At 35.2% G+C, this 23,911-nt stretch overlaps 1 long non-coding RNA gene across 1 annotated transcript in view; it reads right to left on the bottom strand.

The window, feature by feature from the left end:
* Positions 1–1,570: 1,570 nt before the first annotated feature.
* Positions 1,571–23,911, bottom strand: part of LOC135363833 (uncharacterized) — a 127,850-nt gene continuing 105,509 nt past the window's right edge. The window contains exon 3 of the long non-coding RNA XR_010409983.1: positions 1,571–1,882. This is a non-coding gene — a long non-coding RNA (uncharacterized LOC135363833). The remainder of the gene's footprint in view (positions 1,883–23,911) is intronic.

The following is a 23,911-nucleotide window of genomic DNA, read 5'->3' as shown; positions in this document are numbered from 1 at the left end:
TTCTTCTCTAATCTAAATATGTCAAATAATTCCTCCCAAAAATGTAATATATTTTTGATATCAGAGTCCTTTAAGTGTTCTTGCCTTTATTGGCAAAACTTCTAATTCTCCATGGAAAATGATACTGGTGTTTGCTCTGTCTATATCTATATTGCTATACCTATATCTACATAGCAATATATACATACATGCGATGCAGGTTTTATAAGTATGTAAATATATATAAACTTCTTTTTATTTTCTTACACCGTGTGCCTTTCACAGCACTTGTATGTTACTCTTAAAGGACAGCATGAAGGCAGGTGGATTCTTCTGGGGCTCAGTCAAGTCTTATATAGGATTTGCTGAGTTATCTAATTGTAGAAAAGTAAAATTCACAGGCTCCCCCCTCTAGTTTATGTAAAGTAAAGCTCCTTAGGGCAGAGTGAATGTGGCATTGTGGTGAAAGACAGAAAGGTTTTCTCTTTTGAGGAGGAGAGTTGGATGATGGAAGGTGAAAATGAGGATTTTCTGTCTCAAACAAAAGAACATGTCCCCTCATTGATAAGATAAAATGAAAGAGTTATAGCCCAAGTCTGCTACTAAATGTGACATTCAATACATTGCTTACCCTTTTTTTCTCATTTAAAATATATGAAAGTTAGAGTAGATAATGCCAACGTATTTTTCATATTTAACATTATTCAAATGCTGTCACAACTCAAACTTTAAGGTGACTACATGGCAAACTAGATTACGAGACGAGATTATAGTCTCCATTTATGCATCTTTATTCCCTACAGGTTCAAAATTTAGGGAAATAACATACTTCAAAGCTTCTATTTCTGCTTATTTGATCCTCATTTTCATTTGTATGAAAAATGGGAAATGAATTCAGAATATATTTGTTTAATTTTGTATTCTGCCAAGCTTTTTTCTAATTTTGTTGAAAAGTTTAAACTCTTATATAAGGTTAAGCTCTACTGAGATGCAGATTTCTTGGAAATTAAAATAAAGGATTGGAAAAATAGTTTGTTTGACATGGAGAGGGCGGTCCTAATACTTCTAGTTTTTCTTAGACAGTAAATCTCAATGTTATATTGGCTTAACATAATGTCATCCAGGATTGTGATGAGATCTTTTTCTTCTGCTAAGCAGGTGCATTCATCATTATTACTCTTGCCAAGTCATTTTAGTGTGCAGAATTTGAAATACCAGTATATCTCTATACATTGCTTTGTGCAGGGCACATTCTTGTCACCAGTCAAGCTTGAGGTCTAAAGAGTGGAGGCAGTGAAACGTGGGCTTGCCACACAGCTCTCCATTGAGTTTCTTGAAAACTTGATTCAGTGTCACCCAAGAGCCTATGAAACATGAGCAGTGAGGAAGGATCACTAATAACAAAGTTCTGGCAAGCAGCCAATCTTTCTGCAGTGAAGCTCTGCTCACTTTAATGTAGCTCCACTGGGCTGGATACATGTGGAGGATGGATGACAGCAGGATGCTCTAACAGCTGCTAGGTGATAAGCTGAAGTGGGCCAATGCATGTGGGCAGGGAAGGAGGAGTACAGATATTAGAACTTTTGCTAAAGGGCTGCTAACACCACATTGCACCATCATGGTGCTGTCTAGTTGTAGACCAATACCAAACAATAACATCAGAGAATCCATCTTGGCCTATAACTTCCAGAAAAGAAGTATTTTTTTTTTTTCTAAGTAATATTAGGAAGCCAAAGAAACAGAGACATAGTTCTGAGAGCCGGACTGACTTTTATTTTGACATGCACTCCCTTAAACATGTAAACAGACAGATATCTAAATGTTTTTATTTTTCTTCTATAAAATCAGCAGGTTCCACATTTCCAGCCTTCAGAATATGTTCTTTTAGCTTTCTTTTCAAATCCTGTAAATCAGCATGAGAAAAAGAATGGCATGAGCTAAAGCAAGGTAATAAAGTCTGCAATACTTTTCTAACAAATAAGTCCTCTCCTGGAGGGCTTTGTGTATTTTTGGAGATTAAATTAGTCTTAAGTTGGTGCTAAGGCTTAACGTTGTTGTCTGAAAGAACAAGCATTATGTTGGGAGAGAAATATACTGAAGAATTTTTAATGTTTAGAGGAAATATACTATATCTGAATGCCCATTTATGTGCATCCAGTTATCATCAAATACAATAGATCATGACTTACTGGTTGAATGACACATTCCTTGACTCCTAGTTTGAAGCTGATTAGGTGATTGTGTCATATATTAAAGTACAGTTTACATATAGGACTGGATTTGATGCAGTTTGTGTTTTTTGGGTATTGTCCTTAAAATCAAGATATTTCAGACATCTTCCAAGCCTGTAATCAACAACCACTATCCATTCATTGACTTACATTTTTGTTGCACACCTACCATGTATATGACACAGTACAAGGGATGGAGTGTACAATAGTGAATAAGAAATATGTAACTTCTAAACTCCTTGAACTTGCATATTTATTGTTTAAAGCCTACTTTATTTGGTATTGTTCAGGAATACCCAGTTATATAATACATGACACCTGTTTATAAAAGACCAACAGTTTCACTGGAGAAGTATAAACCATATGAAAAGTAAATATGAAATGATATGTCATAATTATGAGTTCTTCAGAGCACACCCACTTTTTGAATAAAAGGCCAAAGAATAAATATAATTCGTGGGCCAGAAAGTCTCTAGTACAACTACTCAACTCAAAAAATTGCCATAGACAATGAGCAAAGTAATGGGTGTGAATTTATGCTGATAAAACTTTATTCGTAAAAGGAGATAGTGGGCTAGATTTGGCCCATTGGTTATAACTGCTCAATTCCTACCTCAGAAAATAATTTGTATAGGAGTTGGGAAAGTGGGGTGTTTACAACATAATATTAGAAGATACACTGATCTTAAATTCTGGAGAGAAGGTAGCTTATACTCATTTTACAGTATTTCAGCAAAATAATTGGAATATACCCTACATCTTCTTTTTTTTTTTTTTTAAAGATTTTTATTGATTTATTTGAGAGAGAGAGAGAACATGAGGAGGGGGTGGGCTGAGGGAGAGGGAGAAGCAGGCTTCCCGCCGAGCAGGGAGCCCGATGTGGGGCTCGATCCCAGGACCCTGGGATCATGACCTAAGCCGCAGGCAGACACTTAACGACTGAGCCACCCAGGCGCCCCACCCTACATCTTCTTATTGACAGTGCATGAATTCATGTATCTGGAACCAAACTCTGCTACCCACATCAAATTTAACTCTTATCTTTCCTAGCCCAGCTCTTTCTATATGAGACTATGTCCTTTGGTTTTTAGCTTGATTCTTAGAAAAAGACTTACTCCCTGAATCTCTAAACACTCAAAGGACAATCACAAATTGACTGCATTAAGTCTTAGGTTCTTTGTTTATTTTTTTAAATTCTTCTAAAATTAATATACAGGGTTATATTAATTTCATGTATACAATATAGTGATTCTACAATCATACATTACTCAATGCTCATTACAATAAGATTGTATCTTTTTTTAAGCAGTATCTTTTTAGTTTTTTAAATTTAAATTCAATTAGCCACCATATAGTATATGATTTATTTTTTTCTTATTATGTTAATCACCATACATTACATCGTTAGTTTTTGATGTGGTGTTCCATGATTCATTGTTTGCATATAATACCTAGTGGCTCATCAGATCACCTGTCCTCTTTAATGCCCATCACCCGGCTACCCCATCTCCCACCCCCCTCCCTTCCACAACCCTCAGTTTGTTTCCCGGGGTCAAGAGCCTCTTATGGTTTATTTCCCTCTCTGATTTCTTCCCATTCAGTTTTCCCTCCCTTCCCCTATAGTCCTTTGTGGTATTCCTTATATTCCACATATGAGTGAAACCATATGACAATTGTCTTTCTCTGACTTATTTCACTTAGCATAATATCCTCCAGTTCTATCCATGTCGATGCAAATGGTAAGTATTCATCCTTTCTGATGGCTGAGTAATATTCTATTGTATATATTAACCACATCTTCTTTATCTATTCATCTGTTGAAGGACATCTCAGCTTCTTCCACAGTTTGGCTATTGTGGATGTTGCTGCTACAAACATTGGGGTGCATGCCCCTTCTTTTCACTACATCTGTAACTTTGGGGTAAATACCCAGTAGTGCAATTGCTGGTTCATAAGGTAGCTCTATTTTTAATGTCTCGAGAAAACTCCATGCTGTTTTCCAGAGTGGCTGCACCAGCTTGCATTCCCACCAACAGTATAAGAGGGTTCCCCTTCTCCACATCCTTGCCAACATTTGTTGTTTACTGTCTTGTTAATTTTAGCCATTCTGACTGTTGTAAGGTGGTATGCCATTGTGGTTTTGATTTGTATTTCCCTGATGGCACATTATGTGGAGCATTTTTTCATGTGTCTGTTGGCCATTAGTATGTCTTCTTTGGAGAAGTGTCTGTTCATGTCTTCTGTCCATTTCTTGACTGGATTATTTGTTTTTTGGGTGTTGAGTTTGGTAAGTTCTTTATAGATCTGGATACCAGCATAAAGGGCTGGTTACAGATAAAGGCTGTAATGTCATTTGCAAATATCTTCTCCCATTCCATAGGTTGCCTTTTAGTTTTGTTGATGGTATCCTTTGCCATGCAAAGCTTTTTATCTTGATAAAGTCCCAATAGTTCATCTTTGCTTTGTTTCCCTTGCCTTTGGAGATGTGTCCTGCAAGAAGTTGCTGTGGCCAAGGTCAAAGAGGTTACTACCTGTGTTCTCCTCTAGGATTTTGATGGATTCCTGTCTCACATTGAGGTCTTTCATCCATTTTGAGTTTATCTTTGTGTATAGTATAAGAGAATGGTCCAGTTTCATTCTTCTGCATGTGGCTGTCCAATTTTTCCAGCACTATTTATTAAAGAGACTGTCTTTTTTCCATTGGATATTCTTTCCTGCTTTGTCAAAGATTAGTTGACCATAGAGTTGAGGGTCCATTTCTGGGTTCTCTATTCTATTCCATTGACCTATGTGTCTGTTTTTGTGCCAGTACCATGCTGTGTCAATGATCACAGTTTTGTTATATAGCTTGAAGTCAGGCATTATGATGCCCCCAGCTTTGGTTTTCTTTCTCAACATTCCCCTGGCAATTTGGGGACTTTTCTGGTTCCATACAAATTTTAGGATTGTTTGTTCCAGCTCTGTGAAAAATGTCAATGGTATTTTCATAGGCATTGCATTAAATGTGTAGATTGCTGTAAGTAGCATAGACATTTTAACAATGTTTATTCTTCCAATCCATGAGCATGGAATGTTTTCAATCTCTTTATGTCTTCCTCAATTTCTTTCATAAGTGTTCTGTAGTTTAAATGGGATCGATTCCTTAATTTCTCTTTCTTCAGTCACATTGTTAGTGTATAGAAATGCAACTGATTTCTGTGCATTGACTTTGTATCCTGCCATGTTGCTGAATTCCTGTATGAGTTCTAGCAATTTTTGGGTGGAGTCTTTTGGGTTTCCACATAAAGTATCATGTCATCTGCGAAGAGTGAAAGTTTGTCCTCTTTGCCAATTTGAATACCTTTTATTTTTGTTGTTGTTGTTGTTGTTGTTGTCTGATTGCTGAGGCTAGAACTTCTAGTACTGTGTTGAACAACTGGTGGGAGTGGGCATCCCTGTCGTGTTCTTGACCTTAAGGGGAAAACTCTGTTTTTCCCATTGAGAAGGATATTCGCTGTGGGCTTTTCATAGATGGCTTTTATGATTTTGAGGTATGTTCCCAGTGTCCCTATACTTTGAAGAGTTTTAATCAAGAAACAATGCTGTATTTTGTCAAGCGCTTTTTCTGCATTGAGAGGATCATACGGTTCTTGTCTTTTCTTTTATTAATGTGCTCTATCATGTTGATTGATTTGTGAATGTTGAACTACCCTTGCGTCCCAGGAATGAATTCCACCTGGTTGTGGTGAATAATCCTTTTAATGTACTATTGGATCCTATTGGCTAGTATCTTGGTGAGTATTTTGGCATCCATGTTAATCAGGGATATTGGTCTGTAATTCTTTTTGATGGGGTCTTTGTCTGGCTTTGGGATCAAGGTAATGCTGGCCTCATAGAATGAGTTTGGAAATTTTCCTTCCATTTCTATTTTTTGTAACAGCTTCAGTAGAATAGGTATGATTTCTTCTTTAAATGTTTGCTAGAATTCCCCTAGGAAGCCATCTGGCCCTGGACTCTTGTTTTCTGGGAGGTTTTTTATTAGTGCTTCAATTTCCTTGCTGGTTATTGGTGTGTTCAGATTTTATATCTCTTCCCGTTTCAGTCTTGGTAGTTAATAAATTTCCAGGAATGCATCCATTTCTTCCAGATTGTCTAATTTAGCATATAGTTGCTCATAATATGTTATTAAAATTGTATTTCCTTGGTGTTGGTCATGATCTCTCTCATTTATGATTTTATTGATTTGGGTCCTTTCTTTTTTCTTTTGGATAAGTCTGGCCAGAGGTTTATAAAGATTACAGCAGAAATCAACGAAATAGAAACCAGAAGAACAGTAGAACAGATCAATGAAACTAGAAGCTGGTTCTTTGAAAGAATTAATACAATAAGTATACTCTTAATCCCCTTTATCTATTTCATCCATACCCCACATACCTCCCCTCTCATAACCACAGGCTTGTTCTCCATAGTTTTCTTGCCTCTTTATTCCTTTGTTTTGGTTCTCAAATTCCACATATGAATGAAATCATACGGTATTTGTCTTTGACTTATTTCACTTTGTATTATACCATATAGATTCATCCATTTTGTTGTAAATGGCAAGATTTCAGTATTTTTAATGGCTGAGTAATATTCCATTGTGTGTGTGCGTGTGTGTGTGTGTGTACCACCTCTTCTTTATCCATTTGTTCCCCGATGGACATTTGGGCTGTTTCCATAATTTGGCTATTGTAAATAAAGCTGTAATAAACATAAGGGTGCATATATCCTTTTGAATTAGAGTTTTCATATCCTTTGGTTAAATACCCAGTTGTGCGACTGCTGGATCATAGGGCAGTTCTATTTTTAAGGACCCTCTATACTGTTTTCCACAGTAGCTGCACCAGTTTGCATTCCCCTCAACAGTGCATGAGGGTTCCATTTTCTCCACACCCTCACCAACATCTTTTGTTTCTTGTGCTTTTGATTTTAGCCATTTTGACAGGTGTGAGGTAATATCACATTGTGCTTTTGATTGGCACATCAATCATGATGAGTGATATTCAGCATGTTTTCATGTGTATGTTGGCCATCTATATGTCTTCTTTAGATAAATCTCTTCATGTCTTCTGCCCAGTTTTTTGGATTATTTGTATGTATGTATGTATGTATTTATTTATTTAGGTGTTGAGTTATGTAAGTTCTTTACATATCTTGGATACCAGGCCTTTATCAGATATGTTATTTGCAAATATCTTCTCCCATTCAGTAGGCCATCTTTTAGTTTTGTTGGTTGTTTCCTTCACTGTGCAGAAAATTTTTATTTTGATATATATTTCTGCCTCTTTTTAAATGATTATATGGTTTTATCCTTTCTCTTGTTGGTGTGATGTATCATATGGATTGATTCAAGAATATTGAAGCATTCCAGGAATAAATCCTACTTGATCCTGGTGAATGATTTTTTTTTACATGTATTGTTGGATTCAGTTTGCTAATATTTTGTTGAGGATTTTTGCATCTATGTCCATCAGAGATATTGGCCTGTAGTTTGTTTGTTTTGTAGTGTCCTTATCTAGTTTGGGCATCAGGATAACGCTGCTTTCATAGAATCAATTTGGAAGCTTTCCTTCCTATTCAGTTTTTGGAAAAGTTTGAGAGTTGTAGATATTAACTCTTCTTTAAATGTTGTATAGAATTTGCCTATGAAGCCATCTCACCCTAGACTTTTGTTTGATGGGCATTTTTTGACTACTGGTTCAATTTCATGCTAGTAATTGGGGTCTGCTCCTCTCCCTTCTCTGTGCCCATGGTGTCCCTCCCTCTCATGCACAGTCTTGTGGATCAGTTTTGTTCCTGACCACATTTCCACCCTTCCTACCCTTTTCTATGTGGCCTCTTCTCTATGTTTAGCTGTGAAGAGTCTGTTCTACCAATCTTTGACATGTTTTCTTATTTATTCACACTGATGTAGGGGTTATCTAGGTTTATCCTAGACCAAAGTGAGTTTAGGATCCTCCTACTCCACTATCTTCCCTGGAATTCTCACATCTTGGTTTTGTATTGGTTGGCAAGCACAGACTTCTGTAGTTGACAGTGAATGAAAATAATAAGAAAAAGAATGAAGTATAGGGTGTGTGTACATAATAGTAGAAAATGGGCTATGATGGAAAAAGAAAAAAATAGGGAAAATTCTCAGAGATTACCACTAATCCTCTTTCAAAGAAGCACATTAACCTTCTTCAGAAGGTCCAGATAACTGCAAGCATGCCATTCCCATGGATAGAAATGATTAAGACTTGGATGATGTTAGAGTTGGGTAATGCCATCTCAATGGAGAGTGCATGGAAAAATTACTTATTAGCTGTAAGTTTATGAATATTTCACTAATCTGAATATACTTTCCTTTTCCATAATACTCTCTATAGTATCCATAATTAAGCATTAATAATTTAAGTTGGTCTTTGAGGATTTCCAATTATAGTGTTAGGATTGCAGAACTTTACCATTACTATTCTTGCTTTGGTAAGTTGTTAATTAAATAATCTACAAATGATTTGTTTTTACGTACCAAATGCATTTTAAATAAATGCACTAGCAAAATGTCTACTTGTGTATTGCTCGGGATGATCTGGGCAAGATACTTCTAAAAGATCTTAGCCCTTTATGGTTTTGAATGTGTCCATGTTTTCCAAGTGACATGCCTCCTGCCAGGCACTTTCCCTTAACATTCTGTGCATTAACATCCTAATGTAACATCCTCTGCCTGACTTTTATCTCATCCTTCAAAGGAATTTTTCTTGACCTTCCCAAGCAGGTTAAGTACAAACCACGTCTTCTTACTTAGCACTTTCATACTTGTCACATTGACTTCTATTTTTTTATGCTTTTCCCTCCATTAAATTATGAGCCCCGGCACACAAAAACTCTTTTTTGTCTCAGTAGCCACTAGTTATGATTGGTACATAGTAGGCACTGAATAAATATTTGGAGGGACAAACGAATGATAAGTTTCTACTGTACTGTGTGTTATATCCCAGAGTGACAAGAGCATTTTTTTTCTTAGTGATAGTTAATACCCTCACCTTCATATCTAATTTATTCATGTTTGTGTTCAACACACAGTTGGAAATAACATATAGGCATTATACACACCATCATCTATAGTGGTAGTATTTCTGATCTTAGACAAAGAAAACTGGAGCTCATTACTGTCATCATCAGCTATGGTACTTTGGGTAGGGCACTGAACATTCTGAGCTTATGTTTCTGTATCTGTCAATAGGATGATAACAGTATTCTCCATCGTGGTTCTGAGGATGGAAAAGATAATTCTGATAATGGCTTTTACATCACATCATGAAATATAAACCATCATGATTATTACATTTCTGTTCATATTCAACCCTAAGTATCACCAAGTAAAACATTGTTAAAAGCCTCAAGGATCAGGATCCTTGGAATTTATATGAAATATTATTCCCAATAATTACCTATTTGCCCTTCATTCTTATCTTAACTGTTTTACTGGATATTATAATTGCTGCAACAGCTACACATTTTCATAGTATTGTCTATTTCTGCCTTTGGTTCTGAACCTCTAATAACAAATGTAGAATTAAGTTTCAAAATAATTTTCTAGCTAAATAGAACTCAGGGACTAATCATGGTTCTTTAGTTTTTATGAGAATGATTGGTCTTTGGATAGAGATGTGTTAAACGATCAGTTTACAGTGAACATATTTACCAGGGATTGGATATGCATGCCAGGCTTCTTTTCTAGGTATTCACTTTGCCAACAGAATAATGATTCTGTCTTTCTCTTGCTTGAAGGAATATGGCTATGCCTCTAGCAGATTCATGCTGTTTAACTCTGCATATCTACTATCTGTGAAAGACAGTTTGGTCTCCAGAATGTTAACTCACATTTACAATGTTTGCAGGAGCTTGCAGTGCAGGAGTGAATCTTTAAAGTGACTTACTGCCACATTCACCACCCATCCTATTTAATAAAATGGTACAGTGGAGGTGTTTTAAAAGTCACATTTGTTCTTCAAATCAGAAGAAAAACAGCACATTTCTAAAAGCAGATAGTTTAAGGAGCAGAAGGAATTGCTAGGTCATTCACATAGATCTAACAGAAAACTGTACCATACGTAGGTGTGCAAATTTTTTTTTCAGCTAACGTTCTTAATTTATATTGGCAGTACTTGGAAAGGAGATAGTAAAGTAGATCTTTTCAGACAGTGGGGCCAAATCTCGTAGTAGGACAGAATTTTTCATCTCCAAATATACCAATAACATGGTCACAGTTTAACCCTGGCTAAAAGTAACAAGAGTTTTAAATTTTTTGTTTGAAGATGAGTCTTGTAGCTATTCATATATTATAAATTTCAAAAGAATGGAGTTGGGAAGGAAGTAGGAGAGTGGAAAAGTATAATATATTGGTCTCAGGCATAGGTATGCTTAGTTCTGAGACTGAGTAATGATAAGGCCCTTGAAAGAACAGTCACTGGGAACAGCCTTTCAATAAGTCAGCTTCCATGTGGAAGACTTTCTAAAAACATATTGTCCCTGGGGAAAAAGGCCAATTCCAATCTTTTCTTTCCACGTTTGTAGACAACCCTTCTAAACTAGTCAATTTGGATGCATGAAAAGAGCTTCTAACAAATAAAATTACGTTTCTTCCATTCTGAATGTTCTATAATTGGAAATGCAATGAGTAAAATAAGTTATGGCAGTAAAAATGATATGGTCATTGAGTCAGGGGAGGGGTAACTTTATAGGCATTCAGAAAAGGCCTATTTGAAAATGTGACAGTGGAATCTTAAAAGATGAGTAGGAGAAAGCCCTGTAGATAGGCTGTGTAAAGGTCCTGAGGGTGCAAATAATTTGCTCTGGATTTGGAATATAGTGAGAGGAAGGACAGAAATGATGAGGTGGAAGCCTGATCTTTAGGGCTTTAAAGCTATTATAACCAGTTAATTAAGAACTCTCAAAGCATAATGGATAAACATAAAACTTTTATTTAAATCTGTCACAAGATTAAACCATGTTCTGGAAAATCCATTTCTTTCTGTTCCTAAGAGGTGTCTTTCTGGTCATATTTTATTAAAATCTGTCCTGGCTACATTAAAACTTTCAGTCATACAAAGAAATGGAAAGATGTTCTGTGCTCATGGATTGGAAAAGTAACTATTGTTAAAATGTCTATACTACCCAAAGCGATCTACATATTTAATTCAATCCCTATCAAAATACCAACAGCATTTTTTCACAGAGATGAAACAAACAATCCTAAAATTTGTATGGAACCACAAAAGACCCTGAATAGCCAAACCAATCTTGAAAAAGGAAAACAAAGCTAGAGGCAACACCATTGTGGACTTCAAGTTATATTATAAAGCTGCAGTAATCAAAACAGTATGGTACCAGCACAACAATAGACACATAGATCAATAAAACAGAATAGAGAACCCAGAAATAAAACCATAGTTATAGGGTGAATTAATCTTCAATGAAGCAGGAAAGAATATCCAATGGAAAAGAGATGTTCTTTTCAACAAATGGTGTTGGGAAAACAGGACAGCTATATGCAAATGAATGAAACTGGACTACCTTCTTAGACTATATAAAAATAAATTCAAAATGTATTGAAGACCTAAATGTGAGACCTGAAACCATAAAAATCCTAAAAGAGAACACAAGCAGTAACTTCTTTGACACTGGCCATAGCAACTTCTTTCTAGCTATCTCCTGAAGCAAGGGAAACAAAAGCAAAAATAACTATATGGACTACATCAAAATTAAAATCTTCTGCACAGCAAAGGAAATAATCAACAAATCTAAAAGGCAACCTACTGAATCAGAGAAGATATTTGCAAATGACATATCTGAAGAAGGGTTAATATCCAAGATATATAAAAACTTATAAAACTCAACACTCCAAAAATGAATAGTCCAATTAAAAAATGGGCAGAAGATATGAATAGACCTTTTTCCTAAGAAGGTGTCCAGATGACACATGAAAAGATGTTCGTCACTGATCATCAGGGAAATACAAATCAAAACTATAATGAGATATCACCTCACACCTGTCAGAATGGCTAAAATCAACACAAGAAACAACAGGTGTTGGCTAGGATGTGGAAAAAGGGGAACCTTCATGCACTGTTGGTAGGAATGCAAACTGGTGCAGCCACTACGGAAAACAGTATGGAGGTTCCTCAAAAAGTGAAAAATAGAACTACTCTATGATCTAACAATTACAATACTAGGTGTTTACTCAAAGAATACAAAAATACTAACCCAAAGGGATACATGTTCCCCAATGTTTATAAAGTATTATCTAAAAAAATAAATAAAAGTATCTACAATAGCCAAATTATGGAAACAGCCCAAGTGTCCATCAACTGATGAATGGATAAAAAAGAGGTCACACACACACACAATGGAATATGATTCAGCCTTAAACAGGAATGACATCTGGGCGCATGGGTGGCTCAGTTGTTAAGCATCTGCCTTTGGCTCAGGTCATGATTGGGATGGAGCCCTGCATTGGGCTCCCTGCTCCATGGGAAGCCTGCTTCTCCCTCTCCCACTCCCCCTGCTTATGTTCCCTCTCTCGCTGTGTCTCTGTCAAATAAATAAATAAAATCTTTAAAAAAAAAAGAATGAAATCTTGCTATTTTCTAGGACATGGATGGAGCTAGAGAGTATAATGCTAAATGAAATCAGTCAGAAAGACAAATGAGCAAAGGGGAAAAGGAGATAAAGTCAAGCCAAGAAAAAGACTCTTAACAATAAAGAACAAACTGATGGTTACCAGAAGGGAGGTGGATAAGGGATGGGTGAAATAGGTGATGGGGATTAAGGAAGTGCACTTGTGATGAGCACAGTGATGTATGGAAATGTAGAATCACTATATTGTACACCTGAAACTAATACTACACTACATGTTAACTAACTGGAATTTAAATAGAAACTTAAAAAACAAACAAAAACTCTAAACTGGGAGAAAAAAAAAACTTTCAGTCATATATTTGAACCATTTGTTTCAAAGTTCTAGCCCTTCTTTCTCCCGATGCTAGGGTGTAGGTCCTTCCCAATGTTAAGAGTAGGGAGGTAGGAGAGGAACAAGGACAAATGGTCCTTACTTTATTGCTGCATCTTGTTTTTAGGCCCCTTCCTGTCAACTCTCACCATGTCTCTGACCTACACGGCTGGCCATCAACTTCTGTGTGGCAGGCACTCATCTGCTGGCTCCTACACAGCATGTGTGACAATTCTTTGGAGGCCCTTCAGGCTCTCCCCACTGTCCAGGTGGAGCTCTGGGAGTTCTGACTCCTCCTCAGCTGGCCTTTTACCACCCACACTGGCAGTCTAGCTGCCAGAAGATGAGCATGCAGGCTCCTTGACTGCCAGCCAGCCATCACTCTGGTTATTTTCTCTACTGAGAAAGGCACAGAGGAAGGTCAGCAAGTTCACTGCCTACACAGAAATCCAACTGGGAAACAGAATGCCAATGTTGCTTTGGGGGCAGCAACATCAGTGATTATCTTGCAGTCTCCCTATCATCTCTTTGGGGAGGTGGATACCTCTCCTGGCAAGCAGAGCACTGTCTATAAGGGTCAATGATATTGGCAACCACCTTGCTTTCCTTAGCCTTTTAAGTATATACATTGGGAAGAAAAATGGGGAAGTGGTGGCTGTTTTTGGCATTTTGTGGCTCTGACAAAATTCAAACCAGTAAAGTTTAATTTAATATTCAATTACACTTGAAAAATAATAGGAGTATTACAGGTTTTGGAATAATTGGCCCATGTTCAAATCCTGGCTGATGGGTTTGCTACACGTCTACTCTTACAAAAGCTAAATTTTCTGTGCTTTAAATTTTAACTTGTAAATATGGGGAAAATAATTATAATGACCTTACAGGTTTAAAAATGTGGGTGGTTTAATCCCTCTAAAGCATATACAAGAGTGCTGGCATAAAGTAAGGACTCAATGAGTCTTAGTTCTTAGTGAATACTTTTATGAGGTACTCTGATTAATAATTTTATGTGATCTCTCTGACTACTAAATGAAACATAGACTGGACAAAAGAGAGCAGGGCAAGGACGGAAGTGGAAAGATCTTTAAGCCATCAGATAGTGGAAACTTAAGTGAAATCCTACATAAATTTGGAACAGAGTGGTACAGGTTGAGGTGGTGATGTAGTAATTCTCATTATGTGTTCTAGGTATAGCTGTCAGGACTTGTGGGGGAATCTTTTATGGGGCTTGAAGAAAGGAATCAAGGATGGCTCTGACATTTTCAGCCTGAGAATCTAGAAAAGCTCTTGGGTAGTTAAGGCCATGGGGTTATATGAAATCAGAAAATGAAAAGAAACAAAAATAGATCAGAATGGAAGACCCTTTATTGTCTTTATTCACAGATGACATAATGTTCTACAAGGGATTATTCAGAGACTCTACCATAATTAGATTTTAAGAAATGATGTAGATGTAAAAAATCTACATGAAGAAATAATGTTTCCTACAGGCAGAATAATGGATCCCCAAATATGTCCACACCTTAATACCACCTATGAATATGTTGTCTTACATGGCAAAAGAGACTTTGAAGATTTGATTAAAGGACATTGAGATGATGAGATTATCTTGGTGGGCCCAATAATTTGAGTCTTTAAAATCCAGGAACCTTTTCTGGCTGGATCAAAGAGGGATCACTGATAGGAGGGTATGGCAGCATGAAAAGGATCTGATGCCCATCGCTGTTTCCAAGATGTAGAGGGCTATGTACAAGAGGACTCTCAGTGCTAAGGGTGGCCCCCATAACTAACATCCAGCAAGGAAACCGAAATCTCAGTCTTATAGCTACATGAAATTGAATTCTGACAATACCTGGATTAACAAAGAAATGGATTCCCCTGTAGAGCCTCCAGAAAGGAATGAAGCATGCCAACACTTGTTTTTATTTTATTTTTATTTTTAAAAGATTTTATTTATTTATCTGACAGAGAGAGATAGTGAGAGCAGGAACACAAGCAGGGGGAGTGGGAGAGCGAGAAGCAGGCTTCCTGCCGAGCAGGGAGCCCGATGTGGGACTCGATCCCAGGGCCCTGGGATCATGACCTGAGCTGAAGGCAGACGCTTAACGACTGAGCCACCCAGGCACCCCAACACCTTGTTTTTAGCTTAGTGAGACCCTTACCAGATCTACAGAAATGCAAAACAACTAATTTGTTACAACAGGAAGAGAAAATGACAGTAAATTCATAGTTATGTAATCACAATCCAGTTCCATCCCAAGTAAATCCCATGTACTATTTACAGTTATTCTCAGTGCTGACTCGCACCCCAGGCAACCACTATCTGCTATGTATATGAATTTAGTTTTACTGGACATTTCATATGAATTATGTCTTTTGCATCTGACTTCTTTCATTTAGCACAATGTTTCTGAGGCTCCTTCATGTTGTAGGATATATCAATATTTCGTTCCTTTTCATGACTGAGTAGTAGTCTATTATGTAGCTAAGCCACAATTTTATCCCTTTACCCCTACATGGTAACTGGGCTGTTCAGACTTTTACTGTTATGAATAAACCTATGAACACAAGTCTTGGTGTGGACCTAGGTTTTATTTCATGCAGACACCCAGGAGTGTAACTGTCAGGTCATAAGTTAAGTTTATGTTAACTTTTTAAGAAACAATTCAAAGTGGCTATAGTGTTTTACATTCTCATTAGCAGTATATGAATATTCTGGTTTCTCCATATCCCCTTGCCTACACTATTGGTTATCTTTTTAACTATAGCTATTCCTAAGGGTATGAAGTGGTATTTCGTATGATTTTAATTTGCATTTCTTGATGGCTCTTGATGCTGAGCATCTTTTCATGTGCTCATTAGCCATTCATATACCCTTTTTAGTGACATGTCTATTCAGTTTATTTGCTCATTTTTAATTGTATTGTTTTTTATTATGGTTTATGAGTTCTTTATATATTCTGGATACGAACTGTAGTGGGAAAATTGGATTTTCTCATGAAAATTATTTAGACATTTCCCTGTTACCATCCACAAATAATTAATGAAAAATGGATTATATGCCAAAGTGCAAAGGTTAAAACTATAAAACTTCTAGAAGAAAATCTTTGTGAATTCATTTTAGGTCAAGAAAAAAAGAAAATATATGTAATTGAAGACATATCATATATAAAGATATATACATATATCATATATATATATATGCTTCACACATATTTGCTCCTAATCTATGACTTTTCATTTTCTTAGGGGTGTCTTTTGAAGCCAAAAAGTTTGTTTTTTAATGAAGTCCAATTTATATTTAGTTTCTTCTTTTATGTAGCATTATTTTGGTATCACATCTAAGAACCCTTGGCCTTTTTGGAAAAAAAAAAAAAATCTGGGTTTTGATAGGGATTGTGTTGAACCTATAGATAAAACTGGAGAATTCTCAGTGATAGTGATCTTTCCAATGCATGAATATGGAATGTTTCTCCACTTATTTTAGATCTTTGAAATTTTTAGCAATGTTTTATTGTTTTCAGAGGTCTTGAACTCTATCTGATAAATTCATTTTCAAGTATTTTATTCTTTTTGATATTCTGAATTAAATTTTTTTCTTAATTGCATTTTCAGAAGTCATGCATCCTTATAAAATGGATATTTGATAATTTGTGGGAACAGTGGGAAGAGTACAGCGTTCTTGTTAGCATCAGAGGGTATCTTTGGAAAGTTTGCCAAAACTAGATTTTAAGAGGCTGTATTTAAATTCGGACCTATACACAAAAATAACCTAAACCAGTGGTGAAGAGAAAGTAAAACTAGAAGAAAGGAAACTGTAAAATGGAGATCTTTGCAAAAAAGAAAAAAAATGGCCAAGGATGGGTGTATTGTGAAGGGCCTGGTAGGGACAAATATGCTTTCCAGGTAAGCTTGTGGTGAATATCTACCTTATGCATAGTGAGCCAAAAATAAGATATACTCTTCAGAGCCTATCACCTGTCTGGCCTATTTGAGGGGGACAGGAGGTACTCACACAAATGAATGATTTAACAACAACAACAAAAAAATTGGCATGAGGAAATGGTTTTCATTTTAAGCAATATTTCTGACAAATCATCAATTTCTTTTAATATTTAGAACTTTACTAAGTGCTTCCTGTATTTCATTTAATATATAGAAATTTGCAAAGGCTTGGTTTATAGCTTTACAGTGAAGCAAAACTTAATAAATAAAAATACATTCATCTACTTTTGCTGAACACTTCCCAAATGGTATAGAGTTGTGGTGAGCATTAAATGAGTTGCACAGTGCAAAATAATTGACAAAAAAAAAGTTAATTAATGTTGACTTCCCTTTATCATTCATATTGAGTATTTATTTATTGAAAGTAAAATTATGCTTGACATTCAGAAAAGATGTTTCTTCTAAAGTTTTTTTTTATATTATGAAGGCAAAATTAGGATAAAAAATACCAACAGCAATTTCACAGTACACATCCTACAAAAAGGACAAGAAAATGAGCCTGCAATTAGATAAAACTGCATCCCTTTTAAAGAATTGTATTATTAAATATTCAAGATTATGTGCATTAGTGAGGACATAAACTTAAAGACATACCTTTTCGCAGGACTTCTGACAGTAACCATTAGAGAAACATTAAATGAAACATTGAAAGGGGAAAACAATTCAAGAAATGGACCAATTTGAGCAACTCAAAAGTACTGCTTCAGATGGCACATTTAGAGAACAAAAGACAAAAGAGAATCAGAAGCAAAAAAATCGTTTAAAGATGAAGTGGCTACTGTCCATTGATTGAGAGGTCACACTTTAAATCATTTTGACAGCTGAGAAAGGAAGAAGAATATAGTTTTCCCAGAAGGTAGTTTTTTAAAAATTTTTTAAGTAACTTAATATAAAGAAAAGGACATCGAAGCTGAACCAAAAATGACTAAGAGATTTAGTTGCAGAAGATGTGACCAACATATGACTAAATCCAAATAAAGAACATTTAAAAACTGGATGCGAAATAGATGAAGGGAACAACTCCCTAAATTGGCATTTTCTGACTCCTTTGGAAACTAAATCTCCCTCTTGCAATATTCTGCCCTTCCATTTAGTTTCAGTATAATCTTTTTTCCAGCATGATCTGGGTTTATGACAAATTCTATTTTTTCTTAGCAGAGGCATTTATTAGATATATTGCTTATGACAAATTCTCTCAAGATTTCGACTGTAAAAAATAGCAACACCAAAACATGCTTTGAGCCATTCTTCAATCCTCATTTTATAAATCCTAAATATATAAATACTAGCTACCAAATTTGTTGTGTATTTTGTAAAATATATTAAAGGTAAATCAGTAAAATGAAGTATGATTTGCTTTTCATCTTACAGATTTGTGATCAAACAGGGTTGGCATTCATATTATAGCTTGGGAGATTTTTTTCTTGGTTTCATTTTGAAATGTTCAGTGGTCCTGCCACTTGGGCTTATGCTACATGCAGAGAAACCTGGAGAAATTAAAGAATTATCTGGATGATTCATGCAGACCCAATTTTCATCTGAATTATACCTATGTCAATAAGCATGACTGGATATGAGTTCAGTTTATGCTACTTAACCTCACTAATGTTCTATTCCATTATAAGCTGTGATAAAAACAAAACTGATGTAATAGTAATTCCTATGTAAATTAAATGAGATAATGCATGGAACATCTTTAGCATAGTGCCAGAAACAGTAGTCATTTGGCAAATGTTAGATGATATAATAGTCATAGTAATAATAATAGATGTGCTATTAGTACTAGTAGTTACAGTGAGAGTACTAGTTATAGCAGTTGTAGTAGCAAATTTGGTCTGGATTATCAAAAAATATGTATATATTTTTAACTTTTATTCTTGAACCTCAGGCTGCATCACCTAATAAATGAGAATCTTTATATGTGAAGTGAGGAAATTAATCATAATAATAATGGCCTTGGCTTGCACTGTTTTTAACCTATGACTGATATTTTACATGTACTCTCTTTTATCTCCAAAAATATTCCAAGGAAGGAATATTAGAGAAATAGTTATAAGTGGCTAGTTATAAGTGACTAACACATCTGTACTGGGCTTCATTTTGAAAGGGGGATGGTGCAATGTATATTGGAAACCATGGGATTATCAGGGATGGAATTGACCTCAGAGTGTCTCTTGATTCTGTCTAGGCTGTTCTTTGCTGTTACAGATATATTTCCCTTCATCAGAAGCATGTCTGTAGTCAACTGTGGCTTAATGTCTTGCAGATATCAGAACAAAAGGAGAAGGGACCCAGTCTCCTTCATCACCATGTTGAGTAAAATAGTGGAGAAAATGAGTTTGGTCCAGCCTTAGTACTATTCTCATCTCTTGGCAGCAGTCATTCTTGGAGGTTGGAAGTAGGGTTGGGGTTGATTTAGCATAGCTTATGTGACATGACTACCTTGTGTCCAGGAAGATGGGATCTGTAATTTCAGGAATACAGGAAGGATTGCTAGGCACCAAGAATGGTAAAAATTACAGCATGTAATCACAAGGCCTTATTTATAGTTAGAAAATTAGGGTTCTGAGGCAGTGAGTAATTTTAAACCATTAGAGTTATGGTGAGAATTCAAATTGGCATCTTTTTCACTGTAAACACATTGTCCACTGTGGCATATTGCTGTCATTGTTTCATGGATAGTATTTGTATAATGAGTTCAAGTAGTGGGTATTAAAAATCAGGTCCGAGAATCCATATGGGGTTCTGAAATATAAGTACTCTGTAATCCCAATTCTCTTGATAATTTGCAAACCTTCACTGAGTGCTTCAAAAAATAAAGCTTCGTCAAATCCACACTGAACTGATGTATTTTCTTAAATGTCCTAGATTATATTCATTCAGCAATAGCCCAGTTGCTAGTTATAATTCATTTTATCCATCTTAAACAGTTACATGCTTAGCAGATCTTCCCATTAGTAATGCCTCTCCCAAACCTGGAGAATGTTTGCGTTTTCTTTTCTATTTTTTAGAAGATTTCATTGATCTCCTGAGAGGGTGTATATATATATATATATATATATATATATAACATAGCTCAATCATGATTATCTGCTATCTTAGCATTCGTGGCCATGGTTAAATAACAAGTACAGGATATTTTTTGAACTGTTTTGAAGATCCTGAAACTGTTCAATATATATAAAATAGAATTATTTAATTTACTGAAGAGTCTGTGAAAATATCCATTCTATATCTTCTTTACCTTTTTAAAATTTTGACCCTAAAGTCATTGACTTAATCAGTTTTCTTCTTCAAATTTAACCTGGTTATTTGGTTTGGATATACATGCTCCTTTCCCAGGTGCCTTTTGAGAAATCACAACAAACTAACACAGTAATACATAATCTATTATGTCTTGTGGCATGATCAATAATATAAATAAAATGTGTCTTGATGTAATTTGCTTTTTGAGATGTTAGTGGTTACAATTTATTAAGCTATTTGTAAAGATTAAGTAAGTTCTGCTGTACCATTACCTGACTTTTCCTCCTATGTCTGCCATAAAATCCTTTTGTTGCTACTGTGTAAATTGGTGAACAATGTGTAGACTAGTGTAATCATCACCCTTTGGCTTAATTGCAAGCCCGGTGTTAAAAATGTAATTACTCTATCTTCCAAGTAGATAAGAAGTTCAAATTTTGCACCATGCAAAAAAGTCCTGTTTTTAAAGGAATTCAAAAGTTAATGTTATCATAATCCTAAATAGATGAAGCAATGGTGAAGAAAACTGCAGAGCAAATACAAAATTTAATAATGGCCTTCCAACAGCTTGCCTTTCAAATTGCTAGGAATTCATTAAACAATGGTTGAGCAGCACTGACAATTAAATTACTCTCATATGAGGTATCTAGCCATATTATGAATATTGCATACTACATAGCTCACATTTCTAAAAGGATGTAGACAACAAATTGGATTTCAGATAATTAACATGAGGCTTGAATTCAATCTCCAGACACATCCTACTCTGTTTCCAAGCAAAAATAATTGGGATGTAAGTGTATAAAGAGGGTTAACATTAAAAATGTTAAAGAAAAAAATAACATAGAGCTTGTTGCTGCATTAGGAGTTTATCACACCATAGAATATAGTAGAGAGGCAGAAACAGTAATAGTGACCTTATGGAGTTGCAAATATTTTGTATAAATTAAGCCTTTTAATGCTCACCTTCTATGAGGTGGCTACTCTTCTTTTCCCCCACAAATGGTTAAGTAATGGATTAAATCATGCTGTTAAGTGTGCTACAGCTGGGAGTGAAACCTATAAAGTCTAAATTTATCACCACTGCTCCACTGATCTTTTAAGACCCATAGAGAAGTTATCTTTCACATTTTTACTACTGGACAACTTTTTCATTGATGTTTGCGTCTGTATTTCTTCTTAAAAAACAATGAAAACATTATATTAAGAATACTTGTAAAAACTGAAAACAAAACAAAAAATACTTAAAATGAGTGCTCCATGTAGGGCTGTTTTATTCACTCACTGGGTGGAGCCCCCAGGAAGTTGGAAAAATAAAAAGAAGTACAGTGGGAGCAAAAGTTACGGAGAACAAAGTTGGTGCCTTTTCTTGTAGTGTGCTTCAGTTGTTTTTTGAAATTTTTTAATTTTAGGATAGTTTTAGATTTACACAAAAATTGTGAAGAGAGGTTAAAGTTTCCACATACCCAGTTTCCCCTATTATTAACATCTTATGTCAGTATGGTACATTTACTACATAATTATTTGACATTGATGTATTATAGTTAGCTAAAGTGTATTCCTTATTTAGACTCCCATACCTAAAGTCCTTTTTCTAGTCCAGGATCCTACCATTTAGTTTTCATGTAATTTTAGGCTCCTCAAATTTTCCTTCTTTTGATGATGACAATTTTGATAGCACTGGCTAGGTATTTTGTAAAACTCACTCTACTGGGTTTGTCTTGTGTTTTACTTACAACTAGACTATGGTTATAAAGTACCATTTCCATCACATTGTACGAGAGGTGCATATATAATCAACATGATTTAACAATTGTTGAGGTTGTTCTTGCTCTTGAGGTACTGTTTGTCAGGTTTCTCCACTGTAATGTTATTCTCCCCTACCCTCCTCTTCCATACTGTTCTCTTTGGAAGGATGTCACTGTGCTTTTTCTGTTGGCTCTCATGTTCTTTTGACATACTTTCATCACAGTGGAGTTTTCTGAGTACTTCAAAATGCTTCAGGCTCATTTTGTATATTTGATGCCCCATCGGTTGACTTTTAATGTCGCTGCATGTTTTATGGTAGACCTTTTAAAAAACAGATTTATTGAATATAGGTTTCTCAAGCTCCTTTGTAATCTTTGTTCTCACCTTTTCTCCCCTTCTCCTTCCTCAAACACCAGTCTGCTTTCTGTCACTATGAATAGTAGTGAATTCTCTAAAAAAAAATTTTGAGTTATATATATTTTTCAATGCCTTATTTCACTTGGTACAATTTTTTTTCATCCATGTGTAGGTTGTATAATTAATTCCCTTTTATTTCTGAATAGGACTCCAATGAATATGAATACAATTCATATTCACATTCTCCCCCCATTCATCTGTTGATGGACAGTAGAGTTGTTTCCAGATTTTGATTTTTACAAATAAAGCTGTTCTAAATGTGTGTACCTATGCTTTCATTTCTCTTGGGAAAATATAGGAGAAGGGAATGGCTGTTTTATATGATAGGTATATGTTTAACTTTTAAGAAACTGACAAGCTGGATTTTTACAGACCATGGTGGTATCATTTTAAATTCCTAGGAGCACATGTGTGAAAGTTCCAGCTGATCCATATTCTCACCAACACTTGGTATGTTGTCATTTTTTGTTTTAAACATTTTAATACATGTGCAAATGTTCTCATTGCATTAGAAAAATACAAAGTGTTGAATCTCATTATGTACGTATTTCTTATCTGAACATCTTCTTTGATAGAGTGTTCAAATATTTGACCTTTTGAAATTGTATTTTCTTATTATTGAGTGTTGAGAGTTCTTCATATATCCAGGGTATAAGCCATTTATCAGCTATTGATCTGTATATATTATCTCTAAATGACTTGTCTTTTCAATTGAATTTTCAACTCTCTTAACAGTGACATGTAAAAATCAGATGTTCTTTTATTAAGTCTAATTTATCAATATTTTTATTTCATGGTTTGTGTTCTATTTAAAATTTTCCAATCCACTGTCACAAAGATGTCTTGATTTGTTTTCTTCTACAAGTTTACAGTTTTAGATTCAAAACTTAGGTTCATAATCCACTTTGCATTTTGGTTCAAGGTTTATCTTTTTGTATATGGATTTCTAATGGTCCATCACTATTTGTTAAAAAGACTATCCTTTGCTCACCTTTGCTAAAAATAAATGACTAATTGCTGGTATACTTCTAGGCTATTAATTCTGTTCCATTGATGTATTTATCTTGATGGAAATGTCACACCATGTAGACTATATTTTAGTAAACATAATTATCTTACATGTTATTAGTAGAAAAATAGTTCAGTGTCCTTATGACATTATAATCAGGATACACGTTACTATTTATTCTTGATAGTTTAATATTATAATAGTAGAACTCAATGTCTATGTAAACCTTTGAAGTATATTAGAAGAAACTATAAATATCTAGTTGAA

The sequence above is a fragment of the Mirounga angustirostris genome, unplaced genomic scaffold (assembly GCF_029215605.1).
Source record: "Mirounga angustirostris isolate CCGP_5_RB_7025 unplaced genomic scaffold, mMirAng1.0.hap1 SCAF_3, whole genome shotgun sequence".
In the NCBI taxonomy this organism is placed as follows: Eukaryota; Metazoa; Chordata; class Mammalia; order Carnivora; family Phocidae; genus Mirounga; species Mirounga angustirostris.
This window is presented reverse-complemented; position numbering and strand designations above follow the sequence as displayed.